Below are 23,488 nucleotides of genomic sequence, written 5' to 3'. Positions count from 1 at the left end.
TTCTTCCTGCTCACAGCAGGAATGGAAACTGATATTTCCAGGGAAAAGCCAAAAGGGAAGAGAAAGGTTATTTAAGAAATAATGCAAGACATTTAATCACAACCTAATTAAATGTGAACATTTTGCCTTTCAGAGGACTTGAGGCCACTGTTCTTCCTACTGGACCACCCTTCTTGGCTGGCCTTCTTCTCCCATGATGCACAAGAGCTTGGGAGATGATGGACAAGCTGTTGTGTGTGTGTGTATCTACTGCCTCGCTTCCCACTGGATGCTTCACAGAATCATAGAACTGCTCAGGTTGGAAAAGTCCTTAAAGATAACCAAGTCCAACCACAACCTGACCATATTACCCTAACTCTAGCAACCCTCTGGATAAATCATGTTCCTGAGCACCACATCCAAATGGTTTTTAAGCATATTCAGGGATAGTGATTCAACCACCTCCCTAGGGAGCCTATTCCAGTGCTTAACAACCCTTTCTGCAAAGAAGTTCTTCCTGATACGTAACCTAAACCTCCCCTGGATGCTCTAACATGAAATGCATCATAAAGCAGCATGGAAAAAAAACAAATCCTGAATTTTTTCCCTTACAGATCAGCATGAGTGCATTCTGGAACTTTGTTTCCTCTTGTGTTATTAAGTACCTGTGTTATTACAAAAGGGAATACTGCAATTTTGACCTATTTGTTAATAGGCAAAAATTAGAATTAAAAAAAATGTTAAAAACTTAAAGCATCTTCTATGAGCTAAGCACTCAATTCAGTGGGATTTGGGTGTCTAAGCAAATAGGGTCCTTTGAAGAGCTAAGGCATAAAGAGCTTTGAGATCCTTGAATGAAAGAAGCTATAAGTAGCACAAAGAATCATTGGATACACAGGCAGGAATTGTCATTATCATCTTATTTTTTGATAGCAAAGCCCTGTATAACAGTTCAACACATTAGGCATTAGTAGAGAGATAAAATATTCCCTAAAATAGGAAGCTTCCTTTAGTAAGGCTCTGAAAATTGCTGAGCTGATGGAGAAATTCATATCTTCTTAATACGCTTTGTATGAGATCTTTGGCCCACTGATATATTATTCCTTGGAGCAGAATTGGGAAAAAAAAGTTTCATAATAACAAGCATCTGGTTTTGTCACATTCACACTCAAAAATCCTGTGCAATACACCAGGATGTGGTCCATATGAAGAGGTCAGAACTGGCTCTGGGCTGGCTAGGGCAGAGAGTCTCCCTTCCAACCCCCTGGTACCTCCTGCAAGCTTAGCACAGCCCATAATGCCAACAAAGAGCCAGAAGCAAGAGAAAGATGCATTACAAGAGAGAAAGCAAGAGGGAGATATTTGAATTTCATAAGACAGGTTAAACCCGCAGGGCTGAGAGAAGCAAAAACAACTTATTCTGAATAAACATGATATGGAAATTGCAGAGATAAATTCATGCTCCATTCTATCTAGGAAGCTACAGCACAAGTTGGTATGAGATGCCATCAGGAAAACACTGAAAACTGAAGATGATGGAAGCTGTCTTACCAGCCAGGTCTGAACACAGGACTTCCACTTCCCATAAGAAACTTATTGCACAAGAGGTAACAGAATAGTGATCCCTGCCATCCAGAGGCAGCTCAGCCACCAGGTTGAAAAGCAAGTGCCTACAGTGCATATTAGATTTTGTGCGTTTTCTAAGGATTATACAGGTAAAAGGCAGATACAGCTAGCACTCTCCCTCACAGTCTCTAAGTCTACTTGAGAAAATCCAAGCAGGAATACCCAATGCTACATTCCTACAGCCACGGCAAACTGTGGCAGGAAGCACACTGGTAAGCGAAGCAGCAGGGACACCTATGGGGCAAGGCTTGACTTTCCATCCCAGCCTCCTCTGCCTGGTGAGCAGGGATGCTGAATCAGCAGCCCTAGGTGCTACATTCTTTTGATTGGGAAGAACACTAAGAGAACAGACACACAACATGGAAACAGACCTGCTCTGCAATGAAGCATCATGTCCTTGTCCCAAGCTGTCCTCCTCAGCGTGACTGATGGTCTAGGCAAAATGGAATGAATTTACACCCATTTTGAGTGCATAAGGTATTTGACAGATGAGCTCCAGAGAGCCTAGATGAAGTGATTTAGGACGTTACCTCTCCCCAGCTGTCTGCCCTGTCCCTCTGCCAGAAGTTACTGCCCCAGCAGCAGGTACAGCAGAAGAAATGTGTGCTTGCACCTTGAATACTCGAGCTCAGGCCGGCACATTAGCATAAACTACCAATGAAGGGTGGGTTCATGCTAATATATCAGCTGAAATCTGCAGCCAGTGGAGCACAGGCATATGTCACATTCTGCCAACTCCTCTCCAGTCATCTCCAGCAAAGGAGCAGGAAGGACAGCTAAGGGTAGTAAAGTCACATGTGTTGGGTACAGCTTGTCTTATATGCAGTCTCTGTGATGAACACACTGTTCTCAAGTCCATTTTCCTAAGGCCTGGTAGTCTGCAGACTCACTGATGCACAGCCTGGTGAATGACTATCAGACATTGTAAGACAAGCAGTCAATGCTAAGGAGCGCACTTTAAATGGCACATGCAGGGCAGGGAGGGAAGGGGGCTTCAGTCACTCCCCCCCAGACCTCTGAGACCAAGTGGAAGATTGCCAGCTCACATCCTGGCTCAGCAGTATCAAGAAGCTTGATAGATCCCACTCAACCAAAATTTGGACACAACAAACTAACAAATAACTGGAAAAATTCCAGGAGAGAAAAAAAAAAGCCAGGAAAAAAAAAAAATCTAGTCAGCCTGTTCTACTATCTCTTTCTGGTATCAGTTTCAGCGATGCATGTTTATGCTAAATGTTTCTTTATCTCATTCAGTGCAAGACGTGCTTTTTACTGAAAATCATTTGTGCTTTAGAAAATCCTGTAATGCGCTGATTTGCTTTGCCTTCTGTTGTATGCTCTCACTTTGTTTTGTGCTTGTATCTCTTGTTTATGATCACTCTGAATGCTGAAAATCCAGTACAAACATTTAGTAAAATAAGCAGCCCTTCGCTCTTTCAAGCAGAAAATTTGCCACTGCCTCGCACATCTATTTTGACTTTTATTTAATTTTAAAATAATGCACGACTTTCTAGACTAGATCTTTCCTTGCTTAGATCCTACAGTGACGGGCGCTTAACAAAAGTTTATCTAGATAGAATCAGCTGTAATCAGTTTATGTAATCCATTTACAGCACACTATCATCTTCAATCAAAAGACTGATAAGGTGTGTTATAACATATGGAACTCATTTTTCAATATGATTTAGAGATTTAAAATTTTGTAAATTTAGGGACTCCTCCACCATCTTTTCTGATCCTCTGAGATCATTTGGAACAGTTCTAAGTTGGAGAACACAAAGGAAGTGCTGTTGTAATAGTAGATACCAGCAGACTAGAACTCCTCCAGAACCGCCTACAAAGATTCAACAAGGCCAAATGCAAGAGTGTTTGGGTCAGGGCAATTCCAAATAGCTGTGCACAGACTGGGAATTCTTTGAAAGCAGCTCAGCAGAAAAGGACTTGAGAGTGCTGGTGAATGAAAAACTTGACATGAGCCGACAGTGTGCCCTTGAAATCCAGAAGGGGAACAGTATCCTGGGCCACATCAAAAGAAGGTTGACCATCAATCAGGGTGAGGGAGGTGATTGTCCCTCCTCTACTCTTGAGAAGCCCCACATGGGGTACTGCAACCAGGTCTTGTGTCCTCAGCACAAAAAGGACATGAGCCTGTTGGAGTGATTCCAGAGGAACAGCACAAAGATGCTCAAGAGGCTGAAACACTGATGTTAAAGCATATGCAAGATAAGGAGGTAACCAGGTGACCTGAGACAGCCAGCACAGCTTCAACAAGGGCATATTGTCCCTGAACAATCTAGTGGCCTTCTATGAAGAAGTGACAGCAGCAACAGATTTAAAGGAAGGAGTAACTGACATTGTCTACGTGATCCTGCACCCCATCCTCATCTCTAAATTGGACTGCACTATTCAGTGGATAAGTAATTGCTCACAGCCAGAACTACGCCAGGCTGCCCAGGGCCCCATTCAACCTTGTCTTGAACATCTCTCTATGTGGTGGCCCAGACTCAGCCCCCAGCATGAGAAGCACATGGGTCTGTTGGAGTGGGTCCAGAGGAGAACCACAAAGATGCTCAGAAGGCTGGAGAAAAGGGTGAATAAGATAGGAGCAGCTGTGTTTATTTAGCTTGAAGTGGAGAAGGCTCCAGGGAGATCTCATTGCAGCCTTCCAGTACTTGAAGGAAGCTTATAAGCACAAAAAGAAGCCAACTTTTTACACTGTCTGGTAGTGACAGGACAAGAAGGAATGGCTTCAGAAGTTCTTTACTTGGAGGGTGGTGAGGCACTGGAACAGGTTCCCCAGAGACACTGTGCGTGCCCCATTCCCAGAAGCATTCAAGACCAGCTAAATAAGGATTAGCCCTGGGCTGCCTGATTTAGTTAGTGGCAGCCCTGCCCACAGCCAAGGAGCATTACTAGAGAATCAGTCCCAGGACAGATCTCTGCAGGACACCACTCATCACTGGCCTCTGGACATTGGCCACATTCTTCTGGCTACAACCATCTAACCAATTTTTTAATCCACCAAATAGTTCGGCCTTCCTCTCTCTCCAATTCAGAGATAAGGATGTAGTACAGGGTCACATAGATTATATCCATTGTTCTTCCTTTGCCCACTGATGAGGTCACTCCATCAAAGGAGGCCACCAGCCTGGTCAAGAATTATCTGCCCTTAGCAAAGCCATGTGGATTAGCTCAGATCACCTATTCCTCTTGCATGTACCCTAGCATCTCTTCCAGGATGACCTGCTCCATAATCTTCCCAGGTACAGATGTGAGGCTTACTAGCCTTTAATTTCCTGAGTTTTCTTTTCTCCCTTTCTTAAAAATAGGAGTGGCTACCCTTTTTCCATTCACCAGGGACTTTGCCTGACAGCCATGACATTTCAAGTAAGATGGAGATTGGCTTGGAAACTACATCAGTCAGCTCACATTCAGTTTCATGAGGCAGCCTTGGACTTGATCTGTCCTTATACTGGGAGGGATTTTGTTCCCCGAGTCCTCACCTAAAGATCATCATTCACATTCAGGGACATGAGAGATGTGGGAAACCTGACTAGCAGTGAAGACTAAGGCAAAGAACTTGAGTTGTTGCCTTCTCCAGTCTGTTGAAGCAAGTTCTTCTCATTCATCAGAGGGTTTACACTCTCCTTGGAATGTCTATTCTGATCAATGTACCTGTAGAAACCCTTCTTGTCTTTTCACATCCCTCATCAAGTTCTGTGCATTGGCTTTCCTGATCCCATCCCTGCACATCCAGCTAGCATTTCTGTATTCTTCCCAGGTCACACATCCCTGCTTCGACTGCCTGCACATTTCCTCCTTTTCCCTCAGCCCAACCAGCAGGTCCTTGCTCAGCCATGCTGGTTTCCTACCCCCTCTGCTTGATTTCTTATGCTGGGAGTCCTAGAGCTCTCCCTCCTTAGAGCAGATTTGTCAACCCATTCCCAGTCTATGGGTAATTCACCCTCATCTCCTTCATTTCTCTTGCATTTTTCTATTGGAATCCAAATGGTTTTTAACCTCAGTGTTTACACACCTCCCTGAGAGGTCTCAGGTTAGACTAATTTTCCCCTCCTCAAGTAACCTGATTTTGAGTACCCAGCTAAATACTGGAGGCCACAGTGACTTCACCGATTATAGCATCTATTCATTGTAACCAATTTCATCCTTTTATTAGGTATAATTAGATTATCACAGTGATTGGAGACTCTTCCCAATTGAGCCTTCCCTAAGAAGATTAGGAATGTTTCTGTATTTCGTTTAGACGTGCAAGAGCTCTGTTGTGACAAAGCAATATTTTACTTTTTGGATGACAGAAGCACCAAGGCTGTACCAGTTTGGACTGGAAGCAGAGGAATCTGAGGCTACCCCAGGGGCTTTGCAAGCAGGGAAAGTGTAAAGCCAGAGCTATAAATTTAATCACTGTTCATTGATGTGGTGATGTTGGGTGTATTGATGTATTTTATTGCTAAGCAGTGCATTCTCCCTGTGTTTTTCCCCCTTGAGCAGATTAACTGTAGATTCCAAAATAGTGTCCAGCAGCAACATGCATGCCATTCTGCTTTCACTTCACTTGCCTCCCACATAAAAGAGCAGCTGTGAATGTCAGCTGAGGCTTATTTCTCTTGCACAATGGCCTATCATTTTTGTAAAAATAAATAAATAAATGGCAATCATTCATTTTTTTCCCCATGATATAAACACTTTGGGTCAAACTCAAAGTGACTGAAATGATATTGCATTTTACCTCTGGTTGATAAGTAGTTGTAATTTACAGACCAATAGAACTGAGTAGATAGAAAACCAACTACCAAGCAGAATTAAGATAAAAAACCTCCCACTCTCATTTTGTCTTGCACTTTTCACTGAGCTGCCTTTGCTCCTGCATCATTTATTTCCTGACTGTACAGTCTTGTACGTTACACTAAGTTGCTGCCAGGGAACATACAGGATCTTTTATATCACCTTTGAGCAGTGCCCAATAACACAAGGCAAGGCACTGGAATCACTGATTCAATCCCAAACATGCAAAGAAGCTTCAGTAAAAGTAGGCACAACATTAAGTCTAAATAAAGATGCAGAAATCTGCAGCACAACTGATGGGGTTATTGGTCTAGATATATTTATATATATTTAAATGCCACATATAGCTCTTCCTTAAGAAGATTGTTGTGGGAAAGACTAAACATCTAAGGTCCTGTTTACCCTTACTGTCTGTACAGAATACTTAGACTTACCCTAGTGACTTTCAATTGATCTGATGCACCATCTTTGCACAGTATGGCATTGTTGTCCAGTTGTTACAACAGATCCCCAGAACTGTAGAGCTTATGTCACAAACATGCATTCTTCTCCAGTCCAGAGAAAAATTTGATAGTACCAGCTCAAGCATTTCTACTATCTACAAAACACAGAGGATCCCTGAAGGAGCAGGTTACAGTAGGTTGGCATAGAAAGAATTTCCTAAAACATGGTGCGTTCCTGTCGCCATTGTTGAGATCTCATTGTCTCTCAGCCTGCATTTAAGTGTGGCTTTGGAAAAGCTGTTTTCCATTCTCATCCTTCCACCTCCATACCCCTAGCACAAAGTTAATGTAGAATCTCATGAAAGAAAGCAAATTAGGGCCACTACAGAACTGGAACTTGAAATAGGAACTATCAGTTCCTATTTGATATGTTTATTCTTCATAATTACTACTGACTTTTTTCCACTGAAAGTTATTTTTCTGAATATCAGCAATGGGAAATATTCTCAAGTGTTTGTTTCAGGTATACATATATTGGTATAAGGTAAGACCTGTTTGAGTTCTAGAATAAAATTACATGCTCTTGTATTAATGCTGACTGTAGTGGTTCCCCTTTTGCTCATATTAGACACTGGAAAGATTGTCATGTGTGACAAGATCATCGAAGAGACAGAGCTCCTCATTCACAGTGGTACCAAGCATTAATAACTTCCTTGTAAATCTAGAGGCCACACATGCCTATATTTTTCACCTTGACAGATCTCAGTCAAGGGACACATCTTTAGAACTTCCACATCACATACAAGATGACAGGTCTTCAACCTGTGGTCTGCAAACCTCTAGGGCCTTGATGCATTTGTCTGATGCACACTGTAAAGATCTTCACATGGGAGTTCTCTAGAGGTACCTGTACAACCCTTACAGAAGTACGAAGGCTCAGCAAATGAGAAGTAGACAAAAATTTGTACATAAAACAACATTTTTTGAGGCCAAAAGTATCCACAATCAGGCTGAAAAGGAGAGGATAGGTATCTATCTGAACACTCCAGCTACACATGACCCCCAGGCACTCCCATACCTCAGGTGCTGCTCCAAACAAGGGCTGAGACCCCATCAGCTTCCTCCTTCCCCTTTCCTCCTGTAAATCCACAGCTGATTAAAAACATTAATTAACTGTCAAACCTTCCCCTGCTCTCCGTCAATTAAATCTGTTTTATGTCCATTTTATCTATCCATCCAGATGCTTTAATTAGTCTCTATGATTGCAATTCATCAGCACTTCCTGAGAGTAAAACACATCAGCAGTCTTCTCCTTCTCCCTTTGTGGGGTTTGCACAATGCTTCGCTTAATGGGGTTCTGAGTCCAGTTCATGTTTGCACTGTAGTTAAACCCAAACCAGCAGTAATTATTAGTTCAAAGGAAAACACTTTCCATTCCCAACTAAGAGTTAATACCCTGTCTTCATAATCCACAGTGCTATGATTCAGTAGCGCCATTTGTGCATCTCGATTCCTTAAATGCAACAACTCAGTGTCACAGGGATGTGCGCATTCTCTTGTTTGTAAATTTTTGGCACATTTATAAATACAGCATGGCCTTACTGTGCAACCTCACAATCTCTGAACCCAAGAAAGTTTAAAATTAATAGTAAATGATAAAACTTGGGGAAAAATGAATCAAACTTCATTAAATGATAAAATCCATCAGGAGCCGAGGGCAAGGACAGGGGCAGAGATTCAGTTAATTTGTGAGAGTAACGTAATTTTGAATTATTGGAAAGATAACAGTGGAAGGCTTTAAGAGCTTTAGTTTGAAGGTCATTTCTAGGAGAGAAGGCCAAGAAGCTATCTGACCTTTCTCCGGAAAGGGGAGAATATATTGTCAGGACAAGACTCAAGGAATTCTATGATCTTGAGCTGTAATGATTAAGAAGTCCAACAGTTCTAATAGCCGAGTTGCCACCATACTCACTGCAAGAAATTCCTCCATGCAGGTATTCCAGCTACAAAGCAACCTAGGCACGCAGACCAAAAACCCTCTTTCTCCTCCTCTCTGGCATCACCTTGTTTTATGTTTTCAACAGAGAACTTCAACGCTAAAATTTCAATTTCACATCAAAAGACTAATTTATACCTCTCCTGGTAACCTCACCTCCATTCCATGCCTCCATTGGGGTACATTAGAGCAGTCTGCTACTCACATCCCACTTATCAATGCTCTGCTGTCAGCATCAGATTGGATCACTGCATTAACATGGGCTTCTACCTTACAAACACCCAGATTTCAGACAGAAATATCCACAATAAAATAACCTTACACAATCACCATGTGCAAGCAAACACCATCAAATTCAAGAACTAGTGTCCTAACCATCTAGGATTTACTCATACCCAAGCTCAGAGACACCAGACAAACTTAACACTCTCCTCAGTAAACTCACATTGCACACATTACCATTATAAAAAGCTAGTCTCCTATTTCTTAAGCAATTTTTTAAGAACTTGATTATTCAGCTTATATTTTCGTAGGACTTTTTCCCTGTGAATGTTCTCATATCATTCCCAAGGCAGTAGAACAACATGAAAAAACAATAGATGCAACATTAAAGGGAAATCAAAATATACTGATTTTGAGCTCTCAAGTGGTGGCATTTGCATGTCATTTTGTAACCATGCTTGGTGTCCCTTGTCTCAGGCAAGGAGCTTTACATCCCTTCGATAAAATCTTTAAAACCAGTTGAGTCTTATGTCAGATCACCATTTTCTGACAGAACTGAGCTTCACTGCATCTGCATGAATATATCAACTGCATAAAGAGACTTGCACAACATTAGCAAAAAACCCTCCAAATGTAAATATACATTTCAGAAAATATTTCAGATACTTTTTAAAATATTGATGTTGCAAGTAAACCAAAAATATCTAATTTCATAAATTAAGTAAACAAACCAGGGCTTTTCATCCCAGGTGGTGACAAAAATTTTAAGATGTCAAAAATGCCTCCAGGACAGAATTTCTATTTCTGTTGCCAGCTGTCACGATGCCTCTCAGTAGCTGCAGACCATACTGCTCTGATCTCTCCAGGTCAGGAGCTTTTGATTACAGCCTGTTACTTATTACTCTCATTTACTTGTGAGAAGAAATTCATTGAAGACGGCAATGTGCCCCTCCCTCCCCCCCAAAAAAAAGTCTTTCATAAGGCAGAGAAACATCCTTCAACTCGAAGCCTACATGGATGTAGGAGTGCATATATGGAGAAAGAAGTTACCAAACCCATCCACTGCTGCAGTTTGTAACCTCCAATCTCCTGACAAACAGAAGCATTATCACTCTCTGACTATTCAGTTCATCTATCAATTTTATCAAGAAATAATTACACACATAGCTATACCAACAGAAGGTGGTAACTTCTGGTGATGAGCAGCTGAGATCACTAAACTTCAGCCAAGATTAACTGCTGTTTTGATTAAAATCTTCAGCTGCAAGTAAATGCCACACCGAGGCTTAGAACCAGAGTAAGTAGAGAAATGCAAGTACATAAGTCTGCAGACAGTACATATTGAGCTCTTTATGCAAGCAAAGGCTTTCTGACAACAAAAAGTCACATTCAAAACCCATAAAAAAACACATCAAAATACATCCAGAGCATGCATCCACGATACATGTTTGTAAGATGAAAAGAAAAAGTCTTTCATACTGATTCTACTCTCTGGGAAACCCATTAAACACACACAGGGTGCTGACACACTGGAACAGGTTGCCCAAGGAGGCTGTGGATGCCCCATCCCTGGAGGCATTCAAGGCCAGGCTGGATGTGGCTCTGGGCAGCCTGGTCTGGTGGTTGGCGACCCTGCACATAGCAGGGGGTTGAAACTACGTGATCATTGTGGTCCTTTTCAACCCAGGCCATTCTGTGATTCTATGAAATACATTCACAATTCCCTTTAAAAAATAAAAAAATAAAAAATCAACTAAGAAAAAAATCTCATACATTTAATTCACCATCAAAGGGGTCCTCAGCCACAAGAAATTTTATAGGGATCTGCAAGCTAAAAAAAGATGAAAAAAATCACTGTTCTCTGTCAATTCCCAAAGAATCTATATGGTGCTGGTATTAAATGCCTCCATATATTATTTGCATACTCTGCAGATGTTCACTTGCGGTGATTATGTACAATAACACACTGCCTTGAATCTGTAAAACACTGGTCTCGTTTATATACAATACCATACTTGGAATTTTATGTTGATATTTTCTCCTAAACCACCTTTATATACTGCATTGGTGGGAAACTATCAAAACAGCTTTGAAAACAGCAAACACTCAATCACAGGTCAATTTTTCTGCCAATTCACTTTTATGTTTATCTGGGGAAGGAATCTTGGCTTCGGTGGTGTCAGAGCAAATTTCCTCACCAACTTGAATGGTCCCAGAATTTCAGTCTGTGTTATAGTATTTTTATTGCATCCCAGGCAAAGTAATTTCTAGCCTTTCCTTTTGGAAACTACCTAATAGCTCAATGAACTTCACCGTAAGGGTTTTCTCATTCTGATTCCTTTCTATCACTGCTAGCTCTGCCTAACACACATTAACTAATTCCTTCTTCACTTCGTGTTTACACACTTCAAATATTCATAGAGGGCTGTGTTTCTCCACGCTTCCATTGCTGCCAGACACATTAGCTTTCATTTCCACCAAGCTGAATCTTCATTTGTTTTTGTACCAAGTCTCTAATCTCTCTAGGTATCTTTGTATTATTACTATTTAATTTGTTAAGTACTGACAGTATGCCAGGTGCCTTTGGTTTGCCAGATGCTGCACAGGAACAAAAAGGCACAATTCTTCTCCTGTGGAGGAAATGGTCTAAAACACAAAGCAAAGATGGGGCAGCGTCCTTGCAGCTCGGAGCATATGGTCCTGCTCTGGACCTGTTCCAAAAACTCCACATCTTTCTTGAGCAAGGGGCCGCAGACCCACACCTTTTTCTTGCTACAGATGGGCCCCCTGAGAGCAAGAAAAATCTTTTTCTCCTTGTTACATAAGCCATCATATTTTTAACTGCATGTTCTGGTTAGATATTTCTTTGCTCCTTATTCTTGAGACAAGGAACACTCAAGGGAACTAGAAGCTTCCCCAGAGATCAGACTAAGTACTATCCAAATGTGCTTTTTGCAGCCTGAAGGAATGGTTGACTAGAAAACCAAAAAACAAATGCCATTGGGTAAATGAAGCCAAATTCTGGCAATGGCTGCTAGAAGTACCAGAGATGTGCTCATTTATCAGGAAGTGGTCTGCATTGCTTTCAGCACATAGATACAAAAGTTGTATGTGCACATTGCTATTCTTAATAATCCTCACACCTGTTTGATAGCTAGGCTCTTTCTGTTCCCCAAGCCCCTAGCTCAAAACAACAACTCTTTCTCCAGCATTGGTTCGGAGATAAAGAAAGCTGACAGCCAATGCTTCTAATAAGCATGTCCTCCATGTGTGTACCTTATACTAATAAGGTAACTTCCCAGTGGTGTTTCAGGCTCCTCAGTTCTGTGATCACCAGTTAAATCTCAGATCTTCCTCCCCACTACCTAACAGGAGAGAAGAGAGCACTGTGTATCATGGTTTTCAATCTTCTTTTTCTCCTTCTTCTCACCCCAGAAGGGGGAAAACAGATAGTCCCAAGCAGATCTCACCAAAGAAGGGAATTAGACATGAAACGGTAAGGTTGTATGTATCCAAGTCTTTAAGAAGCTCTTGAGCTCCTAAAAGCTACCTTAATGCTTCTTCATACATTGTGTTCAAAAGCACTGGCCCTCAAGGAAATAGAATACAAAGTACTGCACAGACATAGAAGAGAGTTAAGTTCACAGCAGAAGCATCTCTGACTGCAGAAGCCAGAGAAGATGCCACTGCCATTTCAATTCTCAGAGAACCAGCACTTTGCTAAGAGCATCCCCTCAACCTTCACTATTCTTTCCCTCCCAGAAACCTACAAGCAAGGAGATAAACTGTTTGTAAATAACAGTTTCACACCAATTAGATCTGTGCTCTGCAAACATCATTGCAGACTCAATGTGCTGTTTCTAAGGGCTTGTTATTTTAGAATACTGTATAGCTATATTTCTAAATAATTGATCTGTTCTACTTTAAAAAGGCCATCAGAAAGATATGTGGGCAATTTATTGTGGAGGTAACAGCAGGAGAGACCATAGGAGTTAACCTCAGCTTAGCCATGTTTACAACTACAGCATTTTGCAATCCCAGGTCTTGGAATGAGACCAGAGGCTGCACTGCTTTCCTCTCCCTCCCTAGCACCTCATTTTCACCTGGAAGAAAAGGCAAGCACAGCAGTGAGGCAGGACAGCCAGCTTCACAGTTCACAAGAATCAAGGTATGCATGGAGAATTCTCTGCCCCATAGCAGGAGCACTGCCATTGGCACAGGTTACTAATGCTGGACATCAGAACTCAAGAACAAAGGCCTGAAGCTACCGCCACACAAATGTAGCCTATATTAGGCACCATCTAGCTATAGTAACCTGACACATCTGACCAAGATGAGAAAGCTGGCAAGTATGAACAAGAGCAGATTACCTCAGCAAAGTGCCAAGATCTGCGGCCTCAGATCCCTCAGTGCACTAAAGGTAACATAGCATGGCAGAAGCCGAAGATGCATGCTGCAAAACCATGACTTTATTCCACATTACTCAGGTGAAGACCTTAAGAGCAATCAGGGCAGTTCTGACCTTCCACAGAACCCAGTACAGACCCTCAGCCAACAGCTGAGGAACCACAGTTAACAACATCTGTTTCACACCATGCAGTCCACATTGAAGGCTGCCAATACTGGGCTGAAGCACTGGTGAACTCCCTGACCTTTCAGCTGAACTCTTCCAACAACTAATTTCTCTACTGTGCCTTAGGTCTAACTCCAAGCTTGCCTAGCTTCTACATCTCACAGCTCTTTACACCTGTGACTGCTAGATTAAAGAGCTGTCCTAAATAAGATAAATTCTTCCCCATTGGCTTTATTTCACAACCAAAAACTTTTACTTTGATAAGCTAACTAAAAGTGTCAGTGCCTTCCCATCAGAAGAGAAGCATTCCATTCTCACATCTCTCTCCATACACTCTGCCATTTTCAGCTTTTGGTGTGGACCCCAAGACTGAAACAAGACCAGAAATAAGAACCCCAGAGTACATTCACTTAATTTGACTTACTGAGGATACTGCAGCAAGGAGCAACATACCCACTTCAGCTCTGCCAAGCCACCCAGGATCCATACGGAAGCATCATGTTGTAGCAGGGCAAGAAATGTGAACTGGTAAGAAAGATTTTTCCAAAGAATGTGGGAAATACCCATAACTGGAATCTTGAGAAACACAAAGCTGGCTTGCAGAATCCAGACAGGGTCAGACATTCGGAGGATTCTGCAACACTTTTGCTGCAACCCAACCCCCCACAACCACTAACACCACTCAACACCTCACAAGAAGGCCATTGTGCTGCCAGAGGCTTAAGGTCAAAATTTATGAATGTGTTTGTCCACTGAGATGAAACAATCACAGATGGGACAGATCTTCCACTTGCCTCTCACACTGACATCCCTGACAGCATTCCAAGCACACCGTTCAGCTCATTAATACCAGGGCACCAGAATCATTTACATAATCAGCCCAGCACAAGTCAGATCTCCAAGTCAGTGCACAGTTCCCACAGTTTTTATTTCAGGATACCCGCTTCCACAAGGTTAATATACATCTTGTTTACTAATGCATACACATTGTTCCATGGAATTAGCCTAATCCTGCTGTTAGTTGACATGCCACCTGTATTACATACGAACTTCACAAGAACTGACTTTTATTATCTCTTCCCCACAGACAACTTTTTTGTTGCTGTAACCAAGAAATTTTTCCATTTTTTTGTAGGAAATGAGGAAAAGGTCTGCTAGTTTTGGCATAAAACAGCAGCGTGATGAACACATAGGATAGAAAAGTATTAAAAGCACATGAGAATAACAGGAATTAAAACAGACCTTTTAGTGAAGGAAAAAGTTCAAAGAAGTGATCACCAGGGATGAATCAAGGGGAGAAGCTGTAAAAAAAAATGAGCTAAACTGGAACATATAAGTGGGGGCCACGAGGTGTAGGGCCCTGAGAACAGAGGCCAATTTTGATGCACAGCACAAGAGGCACTGAAGTGACTTAAGAAGGTAACTGTATAATTAAGAGATCCTCAAACATATTCTGAAATACATCATGACTGGGAGTCAAGGTGAGATAACAGAACAGCAAAGCCATACTGCAGGGACTACCAGCTTGTTGCTTTTCCCTATACGAGTGTCCAGAGCTTTTATATTGAGCTGGAAAGCTTCAAAAAGCAAGCAAACATGGGCAGAAACATGATCTTCCCTCCCACCCACCCCCACCTCCATTTTCAAGTTACTCTCTATAGTTCTGTGGAAGGAAGTCAGATCCTGTTGGAAAATGCCAAGGAAATACATCCATTGGGTAGGAGCAATTTAAATATTTGATGGCTAATATATTAAATGTTAATTGAATATTACAATGATTTTCTCCCCTGGACAGCACACAATTAACATTTAATTTGTTATAAAATATTTAAAGTTATGAAATATCTCAGGGCAGCTGAAATGTCTCTTCCACCCAATTGTCTTGGGACAATGCTTTAAGGGGACAAAAGGTCCCCTTAAAAAAAAAAAAAAAAAAAGCATTTCAAGTTCCTCTAGCAATCCATACAAGCGGCTTGGGAAAAGCCTTTAGGATTGGCACAGGGTTCAAGAACATAGGGCACACAAGGGAACAGAGTTCAGACTGGAGGGGATCATACACAAGCAAGATTAGAAGTCCTCATGACTACCCAGCTCTGAGCTTGAAAAGTGCTGCGGCAGCTACTCCATTTCAGAGAAAAGCAAATATTGTGCATTTAGACCGGGCATTTATCTTAACAATATTATTTGTTTCAGAGGTGCCAGTGAGGGATTGGAATCCTGACTGCTCTGCACTCTTTTGCTCCAAGGCTTATTGACAAGAGCTGTACGCAGATGATAGAGCTGCTGCTTTGGCTGTGCTCGACACCTCACTAAGCACAGCTTGGGATGTTAAAATTAAGCTGGTTGTTTAGAATCTGAACATGAGTTTATCTAGTAGGACATAGCATTCAGAATTGAACAGCCCAGCATTTTGGAAACCTTACTCTTGTTCCTTGTTTAGAAAGGTGGGTAGGAAACCTTTGGTAATACTTCAGCATGGAAGGAGACCTATTAATTAGGTTAACAGTGCATCATCCTTCAACAGAACTAGGAAAGCACTGACTCAATAGTCCTGACTTATTTTTTATTGGAAGAGGAGAAAAACTGTTTCAATATGTATCATTCCGGAAGCAGAGACAATTCATGTAAAAACAACCAAACCTCTACCACAGGCACCCTTAAAGAAATGACTTGCATTGCTAAGAGATCCTAAATAACACCAGGGGTAGAGGAAATTCACCTACTCACCTCCATTTTGCGTAGTCATGCCTTACCCAGCACTTCAGAAGGAATACCAGCTTTGTTAAGCTCAGCTCTTTATGCAGCTTCTTTGAACTTTCTGACTTTCCTGGGCTCAGACCTTTCATTGACTACTTTCTAAAGATCTGCTAAACAAAGTGAGCCTTAGGCTCATAACAATGAATTATTTCCACCTGGAAGACTTCCCCATTCCAGAGGCTCCTCTTATTTGTTGCTTAGAAATATTTGACTAGTGGCAGGAGAAAACAGATGCCTTCAGTTCATGCCTATGGAAAACCGTGCTTGTGAAAAAAATTCAGGTCTTTACTGGATGGAGATCTCCTTTCTTCCTATTCCTCCATAGCCATATTGTCATTAATTACCACGGTGAATCAGCACCATTTGATGCTCAGGTATCCAGTGTTGCAGAAAAACTGCAATGCTTTCTTGGGAGAATTGATCATTTATCTATGTACCAAAACTGGTACAGCACTATAAGACAAAGAGAGAGCCCTTGGACTGCTGAAGTGTCTTTTTTCCCCCTGTACAACACAGAAAAGAGAGTTATAGAAGATTATATAGAATGTAAGGATGAGTATAAGCTCAGAGAACTTACAGGATGGTAATGCTGTACATCTGAGAGCATGATCATGGTAGACTGCTGCAAGCAATGAGTCTGGCAGCCTATTTGGTGACAACTGATGGAGGCCACACCATATGTATAAACAACACCATGATACTGGGGATCAGGGCCCCAAAATCTAAGTTTTGCTAAAAATCAGTGCTGAATCCTTGACTCAAAGAGACTGACATCACATAATTGAGCTCAGGATGTTGGGATGCAGCCTTTTTGATCTAATCTGTTGGAAAGAAGTTCTCCCATTTGCCTTATCTTCTAAAGTCTAGTACTGTGAAAGGCCTTAGAGGACTTGTGCAGGACTGTTAGATGTATAGAGTTTAAGAACATTTTAGATTATGTCCCAGTAAAAGATGAAAGATGGCAGACTCTAGTAGTTTGGTAAGGAACATTTCCTTAGAAAGCAGATTTTATTACTACAGAATGATTCTGTCCCTTCCTATCGCTGTCACAGGACTACCAAATAATCAAACACCTTTTTGGTCATGAAAAGAGCAGAAACAGGGAGCTACAGATGTCGATGGAAGTACTAAGGACAAAACTGATAGGATTTCTCAGAGCTAGGTAGAACATCAGAATAAGGAAGAGGTGATGCAGCATAAGGATTAGAAGCATGAGTAGATGCAGGCATGGAGAATCTAGGACAACCTAGTAATGGGTTTTACTCATTTCATTTGCCACCCAGATCTCTGATCACATCATGCTTCTTACGTGACTCAAGTCAGATTTCCCCCTTGTTTCACTCTTCTCTCACCCCAGATGGATTTCCCCAAGCACAGCCTATTCTCCTTTTACAGCAACTGCTGCTTCTGCCACTTACCTGTCCAGAGGACCAAGTCTTGTGGCAGCTTCCTGTAACACTGTAGTACATCAGTGTCATACCTAATTACCATTCTCAGAGGAGTGAGCCCATTAACAAGCTGCACTGAAACCAGATCTGCATACTAATTAGGGAGCTGCCTTGGAGGATATTAATTAGGGGTGACACTTTCAGGGTAAGTTCTTCTTTCCTTCCTCATAACCTATTTGAGACATGGCTGGGAAATATGACTACAATGTAAACAGAGACAAGATGGAGCATTACACAGACCACCTGTTGGTGCATCAGATAATAACAAAAATTTACAGCGATACTCATTTTAGGACAAACTTCTGTCTCAAGGAAGATTCTAGAAAGCTCCTAAATGAATTCTTCTAACATCCCTCCTAACCTAGAAAAATGCAATGAAGCTTGTTCCTTCATCTCTGCATAGGGAATTCCTTTTTCTCTTTTCATTTACATTTCCCTTGGTCTTTAATAAAGGCCTCAAAAGTCCCACAGCCTAATGAAATTTTCTTGCCTTGGCTCTGACACAGCTGCTCCTTGAGTTCTTGCTTCTGTTAACCACCATGAGGCTTGTACAGCCTCACACAGCCCTGAGCACCATCTACTTTCACTGCCTCAACCCCAATCCCATCTCCCATAGCATCGCCTTGCACCTACAGCAGCCATGGACAGACAGTGGAAAAGCAAGCATACGACACTTCCAGCTCAAACTAGAAGCTGATTTTACAGTACTCCATTAGATTTCATTAAGATTGGAGGTAGAAGAACAAGCAGCAGGAGTAAGAGAATTCCTCAGCAAGACAGACTCTGTTTAGAAACGTGTGTCACTCCTTCAGTGCACAGCTTCATATAATGTGTTTGTGTACAATTCAAGCATCTGTCAATGCATCAGTATGCAAATAATTTCACCTGCCACTAAGTGGCTGCCACCTCACTTCCCATATTGTGAATGCATCCCACGCTGGTAGCTTCTGGGTGCCTCACAAAATGAAGGAACGAGCAGAACAACTGCTAGACCAGATCATGTCTGCAAGCCATGCAGTACAGGGTCCCAACTCCAACTGTGAGCAGCATAAGAAGCTGCAGAGGAGAGTGTGCCATTATGCAATTAACAACCTGCAGCTGGAGGAAGTTCCCTCCCGAATATCATCAGCCATTAATTGGCTGATACTCTCAGGCACGATGGTTTGTATCCCTTATGCAGTTTTAGATTGCTTAATGTAATTGTGAATGCTCCCACTGCCTGTTCCTATATCCCCCCGCTTCTGAGTTCTGCTGAGCTCCTGACTCCTGAGATTATCAGACAGCAGTGAGTACCACAGGTTGGCAACTCAGTAAGATGTACCTTTCCCCCTTCCTACATACATCCATCTCTAACATCACCATTTTTCACCTCTAATACAAATTACTTCACACGCTTAAATTCTCAGCCATATGATTTACTTCAGTTTCTTTCCTAAGAGGACATGTTCTAGATGCTCATTTGTGAGGCAGACTTTAAAACATTGGTGTCAGAAACAACAAAAACAAGTGAGTAAAATAGGCAGCCCAGATTTCTTCTCTACATGTAAAAAAAGATAGATTTTTTTTTTCTGCCATTTCCTGTTAGCAATCACTTACTCCAAATCCCTTGATTTCCATAACTGAAATCAAACTGCACGGATAGCTTTTTTGGGTCAGCAGCTGAAAAAGCCGACAAAACACTGCTCTTTTTGTTATTTTCCCATCAAGATAAGTTCACTTACCTGCAGCAGCCAAAGCAAAAGCACAGGTACTCCACAAGGGAAGATTAGCTAGGGTGCTGGAGCACACACACCATCCTCTGTGGTCATAGCACAGCCCTATAGCATCAAAAAAAAAAAAAAAAAAAAAAGCAAGGTTTGGAGCAAGAACAGATTCTGTTCACAGTCCAGTGAGCTGAGGCAGGTCCAAAGTTCATGCAAGAAGGTCACTCACCAAGATGGAACCGCCAACTCAAAACAGTATCAAATATTTGCACTGGAAACTAAAAGCAGCTCTTGGACCGATGGCAGAGGGTGAGTGTCCACCTGAGGCTGAGTGAGTTAATTAAGCCACACAGGTGACATGACTCTGCAATGAGCACGGAGCTCCATCTGTGTGTAAACCTCAGAAGCAGACAGCAACCCTTGTGGTGCTGAGCACTGTAAGATATCAGTAGGCCAAGCAAGTTGGTCTGATGTTATGAATTCCTGAAAGACTTAATGGATTGAAGCAAGTTAGGGTAACTGTTAGGGTAAATGTATACCTAGCACATTAGGGAAGATTAGTTGCCATTACTACCTTACTCCAGTTTTTTGTTTCAGCAGGGTTTGGGGCTCATATCTTAAGGTCTACCATACTTTGAGGAGAGGTGAGTGGCATGACAGACAGATCTTAGCTCCTACAGGAATTCAGTTCATCTCAGACTTGCTTCTATCGAGTCTCTGCTGCCTTGCAAGGTGTACCCTGGCTCTGTCTGCACCCTCAGCTACAGATGCCTTAGAGAGCAGTCCTGAGATGAGCCTTGCCTAGCGTCCACGCTGCAAGTCTAACCCGAGGTACAGTGGAAGCATGCTTCCCACCCTATGTGGGTCCACGTGAGTCTGCATATACCTAGCATAATGCCTTGCTGCCACACACAGCCCCCAAACAGTCCCATGGGTTGACTGTAAAGGAGCCCTGTTCAGAAAAGGCATGCAGGGTACAAAGCTTTGTGCTTCTCTGCATGGCTCTTTTCCAGCGAGGAATGGGAACAGCCTGTGGATGCAACACTTTCTGCTGCATTTATCCCATGAGTGCAGGGAAGCGATGTGTTCAAAGGCACATTGCCAGTCTCCACTCCCAGAATCATCTGTATGCTAGGGATGATTTCCCCAGTGTTTTTTTTATCCAGTGCTGGTGAATCATTTCCCTGCTAGAAATGAGGTATCCAAGTATCTTCTAAACATGATTTGGAAGAGCATAGTTTCTGCCTTTGGATGATGCCAGATGGCATCAAATGATTAGTAGGTTTAATATAAGAAGCTTCCCAGAGGATGAAACTCCTAGATCTCACAAGAGGGTCTTCACTATCCCTCTGTTCCTTCCCTTCCCAAACTTCGCTGCACAACTTTACCCTCTGCTATTTTATCAATATACCCTGAACATTTTTCAGGAACAAAGTGGAAAGCATTTCCAGCAAATGCTTTTAATGTCACTTTGTTTGCCAAGAGATGCTGCCTCCCGCTTTGGTTATCATTAAGAGAAAGCATCTTTGCTTAAACAGGAAAACAAGTGATGATTTTTCCCCAAGTCGTTCATATCTCTAGCTAAGCAGCTTCTGCACTTGCTGGCAAAGAGGCATGGCCTGTGCTAAATAGAAGGAAATTTTTGGAATCTATTTTCTAAAAAGCACCCCTTTGTAAGCATCTCCTCACCTCTTCAGATAAAACCTGTTGTCAGACATCTGTCTCCCTTCTTTCAGATGAGATCAGATAGCTTGTGTGACTGGCACATTTGGGCTGCCATCCCTGCTAACATGCTGTGCTCCTTGCCCATCCCTTGTGCCTAGACTCCACCTATGAACATATTATGACCTCATAACAAGTCAGTAAGTGAGAGGTACTGAGGGAAAGCACAGCTCCCATCACAAGATGTTCACAATAACACACTGAATAACTTTCCTAATAGTGTTTATTTCCTCATGGCAGTAGAAACACGGGAAACTGAAGTAACAGAGCCTCTCCACTGCTCATTCTGAATGTCTTACCTTTTGCTTCCTCATCTTTTACTGATTCCTTCTCCTTGCACCCTTCTCTTTCATTCGTGTCTAGGCAGAAGTGAACCACTTTGCTATGCTCCTTAACTACAATTTCAGTCAAAAGATACCTGAAGATATGACTTAGCCAGCAGAGAACGGCTGGGGCTGAGACTAGGTCTCTCCTTGCCTTTATTCCTCCACCATCTGTGTGGCTAAAAGCTGTAGCAGCACATAAATGCTGTTGGTGAGTGTCATGGCTAAATTACACTAACTTTTCTATTCCTTGTCTCTGTTAGGAAAGGGTAGAACCAGGTTCCACCCCTTCCGGTGAATTGCTTTCACCTGTGCTCCCAGGGCTGGCTGTATCCCTTCACCAGGTGGTCAATCATTGGTTCAGGCCATGACTTAGCAATTCTCATACAGATGGCTTCATTTATTGAGAGTTAATATCCTGGTTCCTTGTTGATGATGAGGAATCAGAGGGAGGTGAACTTGTGCAGCAATGTAATTGCCTCTCAGTTCAAGATCCAACTGTCCTCTTTTCCTGTGAGACTTCTACCCAGCTCAGGGATGAAGGCTGCACAGCAGAAGTGGATGTCAGCAAACACTGAGGCAGCTGTGTCCTGATATGTGTGAGGAGGCTGGGCCCCTGAGGAGCTGGCTTCCATTTCAGTGCCAGACCCTTCTCCAGGCAGCAGCAATGGCAGTAGTGCTGAGTGACTCTGTTATTTTGCACAAACACGCAGATCTCCAAGCGCTTTGTAGGGTATGAAACCATTGTTGTCTCAGTTTACAGTGACTGTAAGCTCTGCAACAACAAGTTCAGCAACAGCAACTGACCACCAAGATCACCCAGTGGTTTGGAGAGGTAGGAAGCCATAGTGGTGGGAGCCATAGTCTGCTGGATTGCCTCTCTTTTGGAAAGGAAAAAAAAAAAAAGGCAAATATGAGGTTTCACAGCTCATCAAAAAATCCCAGATATGAATGAGGCTCAGTGCAATGCACCAGCACTGTAGAGATTCAGAGAAGAGCAGTAAACATGATTAAAGGGCTGGGGAAATTTATTCCCGGGGAGGAAAAGTGAGCTAAATATGTATAGCTGCCTAGCTATGCCCAGAGGAGCATACTTAACCCGCTACAAGTATTGGATGGAAGAATAATTGTCCTGAGAGGCATAGAGGTCTTACAACTATGAAGAATAGGGTGAAATTAAAAGGGTGGAGATGCAGCCTCTGATGGGCACGCTCGATAATGGAGACGCTGACCTGTCTCCCAGTGGAAAGCCTGTTGCTTCACTCATGCAGAGCTGTCTGGGAGACAATCATTCTCCAGTACTGTAGTGGACTCCGGAGGTTTTTCTGGCCCTATTTACTTGGTTTCTGCAGACTAACAGAGGTTTACCTGTCTCCATATCTTGTCGCTAGGGGTCAGCTGGGTTTTTGTTTTATAAATTCTGGTGACAGCTAAGGGATACCTGGCAAATCTGTATCTAACCAAACACCTGCCTCCAAGAACACAAAGCCACTGTGATAATACGCAACGCCTCCAGCTCTTTGCTCTAGAGGAAGAGCCATTGTTCCTTTTGTCAGAAAGCTGTGGAACCAAAATCTAACATTTCTTATCAGTAAGCAAATATTGCAGATGTTGTAAAAATGTCCTGATCACAGGGCTCAGGGTGATGCTATCTGTAAGCAGGGAAAAATACAACAGTTGTGAGAAGAGGGCATGTCGGCCTGTCAGCGTACAAAAGAGGCTCAGCAAGCACAGGTTTAACTTGTTCCAATACTTTGCAAGTTACCTTCTCCTGCTGAGTGCATCAAAAACAAATGGTCTGGGCTTTGTGCTCACGGGAACCTGGTGCCTCACCCTCTCACCTGCCTCAGGCAGTGAAAGAAAGTGTGTTTTTTGAGTACTCATCAATTTGCT

The 23,488-nt window shown here is 42.4% G+C and overlaps 1 long non-coding RNA gene across 5 annotated transcripts in view; it reads right to left on the bottom strand.

The window, feature by feature from the left end:
- LOC116242343 (uncharacterized) overlaps positions 1–22,527 on the bottom strand; it is a 232,213-nt gene extending 209,686 nt beyond the window's left edge. For 4 of the 5 annotated variants that reach the window (XR_004169722.2, XR_016471181.1, XR_016471183.1 and 1 more), the window contains exons 1-2: positions 21,240–22,527; positions 19,569–19,664 (exon numbers count right to left, since the gene is read on the bottom strand). This is a non-coding gene — a long non-coding RNA (uncharacterized LOC116242343). The remainder of the gene's footprint in view (positions 1–19,568; positions 19,665–21,239) is intronic. The other variant, XR_004169721.2, reaches the window with a different exon arrangement.
- Between the last annotated feature and the right edge of the window lie 961 nt (positions 22,528–23,488).

The sequence above is a fragment of the Phasianus colchicus genome, chromosome 1 (genome assembly GCF_987193195.1).
Source record: "Phasianus colchicus chromosome 1, bPhaCol1.hap1.1, whole genome shotgun sequence".
In the NCBI taxonomy this organism is placed as follows: Eukaryota; Metazoa; Chordata; class Aves; order Galliformes; family Phasianidae; genus Phasianus; species Phasianus colchicus.
This window is presented reverse-complemented; position numbering and strand designations above follow the sequence as displayed.